The sequence below is a fragment of the Porites lutea genome, chromosome 1 (assembly GCF_958299795.1).
Source record: "Porites lutea chromosome 1, jaPorLute2.1, whole genome shotgun sequence".
Lineage (NCBI taxonomy): Eukaryota > Metazoa > Cnidaria > Anthozoa > Scleractinia > Poritidae > Porites > Porites lutea.
In genome coordinates this window covers 8,305,370-8,315,596 of record NC_133201.1, presented here as the reverse complement: position 1 = coordinate 8,315,596, position 10,227 = coordinate 8,305,370, and the positions used below count along the sequence as shown (strand labels likewise).

The following is a 10,227-nucleotide window of genomic DNA, read 5'->3' as shown; positions in this document are numbered from 1 at the left end:
ATGAAATTAAGCACTTATACCTTCACAAGTCCGTTCCTGATCGTCTCCTTTAACTACGTAGCCTTTCTTCTTGCAGCCGCACACGTGAGATCCATTTTCTTGTTTTAGGCATTTGAGAGTCGGAGGGCAAACATCACCTTGAATTCTGCACTCGTAAATGTCATCAGCTAGCACGTATAATATATCGAGCAAGTATTACACTTAGATTCTGAAATCTGCTCACATACCCCTCAACCCTTCTCTAAAATAAAACGGTGCACGTGATGGTGTTAAGGTTGGGTTAGGGGAGGGGAAGGTGGGCAATTTCGCAGAATTGTGGGATAACCTACCACTCCCATTATCCAATATTTCTCCATAAAAAAGTTTTGAGTGTTAAGGTTGGCTTAGGAGAGGGTTAGTTGGACTAAAATATACTCTGAGTTTTTATCTGGATTTGTTTCTTAGTCAGTGGTTATTAGTTCTTTTGAATTATTGGTTTTAATTGTCTGAGCAAATTAAAGTGCTTAATAAAAGCGAATAGAACAACCACGTGCAGCTCCGTTTACTTGAAAAACATATCCTACTTTTTGTATCATACCGATCGAAGGAAAGGTGCACACGTTTTTCAATAAGATTGATTGTGTTTCAGTTTGTGATTTCATGCTTTTTAGAAAATGCTTGTTGAAAATATCGTGAAAACAATACCTTCACAAGTCCTGTCATCTCCTTCTCCTACTAACTTCAAGCCAGCATCGCAGCCACATGCGAAAGTTGCGTTCTCTTGTTCCTGGCACTGCAGGGGAAATGGACAAGCATCTCCTGCCTTTTCGCACTCGTCCAAAGCTGGAAAAATTGTTTTAAAGAATACTTTAGTTCCTAGGCGATATTTACGATTTAAACCCAGTCCAATCCCTTCTTAGTTATCTCAGGATGCGTGGGATCATTTCAAACTTTCAAGGAATGGTGTTTACTACTCTGGCGCTACGGCTCTCTCTTAAGAGATATATCTCAATCATTTGTGTAGTTGATAGTCTGCTGCGAGCTCAGCTGTAAAATCTCTATTCCGGCCAACGGTGGGGAACGATAAGAGACCATTCATCGACCATTTTGAAGTTGCGCTCGTGGAACTGGCTCGATGTTGTTTCGAATTGCACTACGGGACTCTCTCCGTGAGGGACCAGTTTTGACTCAGCTTCCCGCGCAGACTCATAATAGCCAATACAAGAAGCATTTGTGTCCTCCAAAAGAGTCTTATGGAGCAATTTGATACAACATAAATTGAAAAAGTAGAAGAGCTATTTACAGTTCACCTTATTGCTGGCGACCATTACAGAGCCAGCACACTATTCTCTGGAATAGCGGAAAAAGCCAAAATTTGTCGGATATAAGATCAGAAGCATGCGTAGTCGATTGGTTTTCTTAACTGAATACAGGGTATTTACGCCATCCGGGATATTCTCCTATGTCATGACATCATATAAAATGCACGTGGAAGAGCGATTACGGGTAACTTCCAGAGTACAAGCAGATGATAAACTAGGTGAGTTTTTATTTGTTTTTTTTTATTTTCAAGATGTCTTTAATCACTTGTAGAAGTATTCATCAGGGTCTCGTACTGGTTTAGTGATGAATCTCGAGGAAAGCGAGAGATTCCCTACATACTTCCATGATTGATACATCTTTCAATATCATTATTTATATTTTATAAAGCTGTATTTTTTGCTTTGGCGCTTTCAAAACGCCTGCATTAGAAACGTATATTTATAACGGGAGAGGAAGTTACTTGTAAACAAGGCCATGATGATATAGGTATGGGAAAATTTTTAAATGAAATAACTTTAATATGAGGAACCAGAAGGTAAATGCTCAAATACAGACCAAGGCGCTTGCTAAAAACAAAATTTCTACCTGAATGTTTGAGATTCAAACTATGCGTAAAAACCACGCGCACGGAGGTATGTATTGCGCATTAATTTGAAAGAATTAGCATAACGTCAAAACAGTGAAGTTCGTAGGCGAGGCTTAGCTTGGAATTTGAAGGCGTTGCCTACAGTAAATGAATTTTAATGAAAGTGTGACATATTACTTTTCACATCACGAAGGTTATGTGAGAAATTTTTTAAAGAATTCTACTGAACTGTTTTTGAGATGTATGGAAGAGCTTGAATAATCAATAGGAGTTTGCATAAAGTTGCACGTGGAAATAGTTTAGAAAAAGGTTTGTTTCCAAGATCGCACCCAAATTTGCTAGTAATGCTATTAAAGAGTAAATTGAGTTATTAAAAATGTGATTTTCGATCTTTTATCACGTCTAGTGAAGATATAAAATTTAAAAATATATTTTCGTTTTATTTGAATTCAAGCACTCAGAGGTTTCTATTCTCAAGGAGGCTACTTGCCAAAAACTTTAGTTTATAATCCCGACATTGAATTTTCATTTGCAGGTCAAGACCGCACAAAATTCGTCTTTCAAGGATTTTTGTTTATCGTTGTCATGGTAATATCGATTTAAATTATAATAAATAAAATTACTTTTTGACAAATTCCAGTCGAAAGTACCTCTAAGTGGTGAAAGTTTTATAGCGATTGTAAAAATTCAAGACATCTCTGGTCTCCGAAAAACTGAGTAGAAACACTTTAACTTTCATTGTTACATAGCCCCTGCTCTTAAATTGCTGAAGAATTGTACCTTGACAAGTCCTGTTATCTCCTTCTCCCACTACTTTTGAGTCAGCATCGCAGCCACATGCGAAAGATCCGTTTTCGTTTTTCACGCACAGCAGCTCAGATGGACAAACCTCTCCTGACTTCTCGCACTCGTCCAAGGCTGGAAAAATTGTGTCAAAAAGCTGAATACTTAGGGCCGGTTATTTAAAGGAAGTCTAACTTAAGCCACGGTTAAACAAATCTTTGGACCTCCAGGTCTCATCTTTAGTCTGTTATAAGTAAGAAGATAAATGCTTTTCTGGTCTTCTCTATATGCTTTCATAAAACTTTTCACAATAAATGGTGTTTAGATAAAATCATAGGGCCAATGGAAAATGGCTTAGAACGCGGTTTAATTAAACACTGGCTAAACTACGGTTAAATAACTGGCCCTTAGTCCGCTCTCCAAGCCCTCAGCTTGACACATGTAGTTTAGACTAGTGACCAGATTTCCATCTTTCTTAGTTCATATACAAGTTAGTAATCGGTTGTTTAACTGGAATAGTCTTAAATTAAGTAACTAAGCCAAGTTGTTTTAGGCATCTTGATTGTCCCTTTTGAAACCATGGCAAAATTAAATAAAATGAAGTGGAAAAAATCTCGAACAGAAGATGAATGCAGAAACACTACAATGGAGGCAAAATCGGATTGCATTCAAACGTGAACACAAAGCGCCAACTATTTTTCTGTTAGTTTGCCTTACCTACAATAGCTTCATCCAACCTCGTTCCCAGGGTCTTTCTTGCTCGGCTCACGGGAGCCGGATAGGAGAGGGAACGAGGTTTTGCTTCGTCGAGTAATTAACTTTTTTTTCAACCATTCATAAAGCAAACAACAATAGGCAAGATCACTGGGACAAAACCTATGACTGCCAGGTCCTTTAGAAATAATCTGTACCTTGACAAGTCCTCGCATCTCCTTCTCCTACTACCTTTGAGTTAACATCGCAGTCACATGCAAAAGATCCGTCCTCTTGTCGCAAGCAAAGTAGCGCAGATGGACATAACTCTCCTGCCTTTTCGCACTCATCCTTGGCTGAAATAATAACGCATTGTCGTGACAAATTCTTTCATTCTTCAACTAACTTTGCCCATGCTCATTTTAACTTTCAAATCGACAGCAATTCCATTGCTTTTTCCGGCGAACTCAAATTTTTAGCAGCAAATATATTTGACGACGCACGCATTTCTCCTCTACTCAAAACTGCCAGAATTGAACTCTGACTATGTTTGTCATTACACAGTTTACTAATAGGACTCTTTACGTATTTTTATCTAGTATATACTAAAACAGTGGATAGTGTTTTTCGCGCGCTCTGATTGGCTACTCAATCAGTGAATATCCTGCACTATTCAATGATTCACCTCCAGTTCCTCCGAGCGAGCGACGCCAAACTCGCGTAAGTTGCGAGCAAAATGCCTTCCCGGTTTGCTGCCGTAAACAAACAAAGAAATTTCACAACTAATCAAGCAAGCTGTTTCCGAAATACACGAAGAAGACAGGTAAAGCTTTGTCTTTTTGACACGAATTTATCGATAAAACCGGTGAAAAAGTTTTTTGTTTACAAATGCAAATTAATTTTAAGTCTTGCGTTACTTTATTTAGTTGAGTTGTTCATAAATAAGCTTAAAACTAAATTTAATAATCTGTTTTTATAAAATGATTTTAAATACAAAAAGAATTCACAACTCCTTTTGAAGAAATTTCCCCGCAAGAGCTGAACAAATGCCTTCAAAAGTTTTAATTGTCGGCAAGAAAAAGCGACGGCCGCGGCCGCCCGGTCATTACGCGCCAAAATTGTAATCGTTGGCAACAGTATTTGAGTCAAAAATTATCATTTTTGTGCTCAATTATCTCACTGTTTTAGTATATACTAAAACAATTATTCACCTCAGTGTCGGTGGCTAGTTGGGGATATTTACCTCACTGCTTCGCAGTTCGGTAAATACGCACGACTAGCCACCTCCACTTCGGTGAATAATTGTTATATATTGCTGAAGGCAAGTTTATCGAACGAGACTATGAAGTGTATGAGTACTTTTGACATTTAAGGCAATTTTGCTCTACGAGATTTTTTGTCTTGTTTTAATATATAAGTTCATTCGGATAAAATGAAGTTAATAAAAGAAACAAGCGTTCTTTCAATTAACGTGTTTTTCGCAACAGCTGAGAATTGTGGGACAAAGGGCGACCCGCAACATCTTACATTCTGTTAGAAGCCATTAGCTAAATAATAATGATTATCGTACCTTTGCAGGTCCTTCTGTTTCCGACTCCCACAATCTTAAAACCAGAATTGCACCCACATTCATAACCTTGTTTCTGTTTCAAGCACTTCAGAGCAGGGGGGCAATTAAGTCCTTTCTTTTCACATTCGTTCATTGCTAAAAAAAACGTCATCAATTAATAAAGGCATCAGATGTCACTGAACGTCCCAGGAAATGTCAGAGAATACATACAATATTTGGGGCATGGAGGGACAAATTTAGTCTAAGTGACCTTAATAACCCACGCTCGATGTACTAAAATTCTAAAGTCACTCCGAGTCTTTCTGGTCACATTTCTATATTTGGTTTCTTTTTCTTTGTGCTCAAGTCTCTCCTGGAAATTGGGACACAATTTTTGGGGGGTCGACCCAAAAAAAATTAGAAGAGTTTGTATGGAATTTTCTAAGCATAACTGGGCTACGATCTCAGAGACAATTTGTCCCGAAATTCTCATTTTTGGCAAGTAGGCCTCTTGGACATTGTTCTTTTAGAATATCCGGACAAATCCCATAATTTCAGAAATTTCATTTTTATGACGTCATCACTTTAGTACTCTATAAAGTTGCAGTAAATTGCCTTCGGTATTTCTGTTCGAGCAAATTTCACTGAACGTGTAGCTTAAATATTTGTAATCAAATGATTATTTTTTAACTAATTCAGCTCATTCTCATTCCAATTATAAGCGTTAAAATTGATTAAACAGTTCTCGTACCTTTACAAGTCCTGGCGTTCCCGCCTCCCACAACCTTAAAACCAGAATTGCACCCACATTCATGACCCTGTTTCTGCTTCACGCACTTCAAAGCAGGGGGGCAGTTTAGTCCTTTCTTTTCACACTCGTTCATTGCTAAAAAAAATCATTTATCGAATCTGTTATTAGTTTCCCGAGAGTGCAAAAAAGATCATTTATGAAGCAGGAAAAAATTCGGTCTAGTGAGTAAATGAAAGTCTCATTTACGGCACCCAGTGAGCATCTGCCTCCCCGTCGGGGGGGGGGGGGGGGGGCGTTACTTGGGGTATTTTTTTTCTAGGTATGTGCTGCTGGCCTCTCACAGCCCCTACTCCATTATGGTCTATTCTGTGGCCAAATATAGATCCCATCTTAGTCCGTTTTGAGAAAATGTAATTCAGTTTGCGATCCCAACTTAATAACTTTCTGTTTGTGTATCTACTTTAAAATGTTATAAAACCTTTTAAGAAGGCCTTCCTGAAATAAATTGACATATTGGTTAAGGTTAATGAAGTAAAAATCTTCCTATCTTTAAATCCTGAATTGTCTGATCCCCCAAGTCCAGAAAATGTGCGATCCCATTCTAGTAACTCTAATTAAAATGCAACCCCATCCAGCGACACATCGCCATTAGCCTATTACTAGGAAGTACCCCCCCCCCTCCCCGGGATCGGCCCACGATCAATATACCAAAGGGATTACGTAGTACTAATACCTTTACACTTCCTCTTGTTTCCTCCTCCGACAACCTTGAAACCAGGATCGCACCCGCATACAAAGTTATGCCCCTGTTTGACGCACTTCAGAGCAGGGGGGCAATATAGTCCTTTCTTTAAACATTCATTTGTTGCTTTAAAGAAACAGTCATCGATTAAATGCATAGCCATACGTTTTCTAGAGAACTGGGGAATGTGTGGAGAAATAACAAACAAATTCAGTCTGAGTGAATACCACGCACGATTCTATTTTATTTTAAGACCGATAAACCAGTCAGAAAACTGCCCCCCCCCCCGCCCCACTGAAGCGGTAAATTTCGCCTTTTATAGGCCACACCCATTTTCCAACCGAACCTAACCCCCCTCCCCCCCGTTACTGAAGGTCTGAATTTTGCCCTATGACCAGACCAAAACTGGCCAGTAATGTCTGGACATACGTCTGCTGGGGAACTTCCCAGTAAGTCAGGTTGCAGGTTTTGGGTGCACTTTGCTGGCTGGGAAATTTTTCATCAGTCTTGCTGGAAGTGAGGAGCAGATAAATTTTCCCCAGCAATCTCCCAAAACGCTTAAAATGGCTTCAGAAAGCTTTATTCATGCTTTGTTGTTGTTTTTAGCTCTTTTTCTCAAAATTTCACTTTGGATGCTGCTGTAGCCTGCGAAAACATCCGTTTCTCCTCGCTCTTCGCCGCTGGGGACGTTTCGCACGGAGGAACGTCTGCGACTCAGCGACAGAAATTCCATACTGATGATGCAAAGCAATGTTTACATAATAAATCCGGTAGTCATGGGGTTCCAAATATAAATTTGTCCAGTTTTACGTGTCTTATGGTCGAATTTTGGAAAAATGTTGTGTTCATCTGCCAACGAGCTCCAGCAAAACTCAAATGCTTCTTCTAGAGAAGACTATATTCCACAAATATTGACTGTTTTGTTAGAGATTCTTTGTGTTTAGATTTGACCTTTGTGGCCTTTTGTCTTTTGTCTGTCATTCGTAAACAATAACTAAAACAATGTAATTACTCCGCCGAGCAATCAGCGCTTCTGACCGGATTCCGGACAGATTTTACGTCATCAGTATGGAATTTCTGTCGCTGAGTCGCAGACGTTCCTCCGCGCGAAACGTCCCCAGCGGCGAAGAGCGAGGAGAAACGGGTGTGTTCGCAGGCTAGTGCTCCTGTTGAGCGAGGGTCTTTCAAATATGGAGTTTGGTGAGACAATATCAGGGCTGTCAACCCCCCACGTCTTCAAATATTGAGAATTGATGGGGAAGGGATGATTAATGACGTCATAATGCACGCGGCACATGACATCATTTGTGAAAAAAAAAAACGCGAGAAAAAGATGTTGTTGGAATTGTAACATTTGACCTAACTGGTTTACTTCCCACCAATCACATTATTGCTTATATTACAATGGCATATCGGAGTTTGTGAGGAAACGTTCGATGTCAACAGTAAAATAGCTCAAAAAACACAAAATATTTGAATGAAATTCATTGCCAGAAAGTCGATTCTATAAGAAATGGCAAACTTCGGCGATTATCTGGGAGATTTCAGACTCTAATCTGGAGACCGGGAGAAACGGTTCAAAATCTGGAGTCTCTCGGATTATCCCGGAGAATTGACAGCCCTCCAGTATGTCAGAGGGATGGCTACGTAATGTCATCGACATTTCGTTGAATTCTAGTAAAAAACTGCACTGAGCAACACGGGGGAAGTTTGGACAAAATATTGCATTTTTTGGGACAATTCTCTTGAAAACTGGAGTTTTGTCGGATAAACATTCCAAAGATATAACATGCACATACAAACAGTTAAAAGTCTATAAATTAAAGTCAAAATGACCCTCGCAGTTGAATAAACAACCTAAGAGGTTAAAAAGAACCTGAAAATTTCAGGCTTGACCAGGAATCGAGCCCTGACCTTTGCGATGACCGTACACAACGCTCTATCTATATCCAGTCTTCATGAATTTACATTTCTAGCTAATCTTCTAGATCCTTAATTTTTGACATAGATGCTCATAGAGTTCTTTGATAATTCAAGATATCAAGACCAAGACAGTCTCCCCGTCCCCTCTTTCTGAATTTCTGAATCTACCCTGTTGAGGTCACAGATATAATAACTGAAAAATAATAGTATTTTATCTAAAAATACTTCGGTACCTAATGAAAAACTAATAAAGCACCAGTCCTTCTCAAGAAACAGTTCTACAAATGCGATCCTTTTTGCACTTTTGACCCAACCATACCCTTGATACAAAACTATGTAAAAAGGTCTTGAGACCCATTCCTTATCCCAGTGTTTAGACCCTTAAAACATTTGCCACCAGTACCGTATTACATTTGGCACCCTTATTGCATTTAACACATGTTATTTCCCGCGTTGTTACCTCAACATGTCCCCTAGGATACCTGTGCATTTTTTCGCGGGATTCCCAATAAAACCGTCCCCGCATTTGCAAACGACCGTCGCCCGGCGAGGAGGGCCTTTCCTCAAGCACACAGAGTGCTGTGACAAGCAGCCAAATCTTTTTCTGTTGACAAGTCGGTGACAGGGACTAAACCCGCCTAAAATTGAAAATATATAGAGAGAAACATATCAAATAATATTTTATTTGATCACAGTATTTTGAGTCGCAAAAAGTAGTTTCATTCTTGTGAATTCTGTGATGTGGACAACGGAAGTTAAGGGGGGGGGGGGGGGTGTATAGAGGCGCAGGCGTGTGTTTTTTTGTTGTTGGTTTTTTTTTTCTCTATAAATGCACCCTTTCGAGTTTTTTTTTAACTTTTTACTAACATCAAATAGTTATTGCTAATTCTTTGAAACTGCTTAAGAAGGAAAAATTTAAAGTCGGCATATTTGAAAAGTTTTTGAGTGATTTGTTAAAAACTAAAGAAGTTGAATGTATAACCCGGCACACGTTATATCACTTGTGGCTCAAGTTCCATTGATATAAGGGAGTTTTGGGGGCTCCAGCTTGCCCTTACCTCACCCTAGAGAGTTCTTAACAAATTTAACGCCTTTGCTGAACTATATCTTCGCTAATTCTAAGGCGCTGTTCCTAGCAATGTTGAAGGATAATATTCGCTAACTCCTGACCCTTAATAAACATTGGAAGGGTCTTTGGCAGACTTTTCTACTTTATTATTCAGCCAAAAGTGGTTCCCGGTTTTAAAAGCTCTTTGATTTATTTATTCATCAGAAAATTAGTGTTAATATGCAGTGTCCGCTTTTCTGTAAATCGTACAAAAAATTTTGGCTTCTTTTTATCGCAAATGACGATATCCAGCAACAATCTCATCATTTGGGGTTTCCCCTTTAGGTGCAGCAAAACTTGAAAAGTAAATTTTGTAGTTTAATAAACTTTTAATTCGTTCGTGTTTTAGATCAAGGTCCATCTTCTCTTAACATTCCTGGCTACATCTATCCCCCTCAGCATCATCTCACTAACACACCTAGACGAAGATGCTAAAAGATTTTCCAGGTGTTTTATACCTTCGCATTTATGCTTTCCATCTCCGTAATGCCAGCCCTGACACGCACAGTGGTTCAACAGACACTTTGCTTGTGGATGACACTGTCTGTCTGAATTACAGTTACCTGCAATGAAAAATATTCCTCTTTACTACATATAAAGACCGATGAAATACCAGGTGAGTTCTCGCGCGAAAACATGATATCTTCACACGTTAAAATAACATGTTATCTTCACATGTGAAAAGTTCACCGCAGCAATGGCTACATAATAAATCACGCGTTTCAAAGCAAAAAAAACTATTAACGCTAAAACGGTTTATTATTTTATTGGTGCTTAAATAATAAATAGA

General features: G+C 39.0%; 1 long non-coding RNA gene across 1 annotated transcript; it reads right to left on the bottom strand.

Moving 5' to 3' along the window:
* Window positions 1–3,582: 3,582 nt before the first annotated feature.
* LOC140944257 (uncharacterized) lies at window positions 3,583–5,795 on the bottom strand. The gene is made up of 3 exons (XR_012166689.1): window positions 5,665–5,795; window positions 4,935–5,069; window positions 3,583–3,720 (listed from the first exon to the last, which is right to left on the bottom strand). It is a non-coding gene; the product is annotated as an uncharacterized lncRNA (long non-coding RNA).
* Window positions 5,796–10,227: the final 4,432 nt, after the last annotated feature.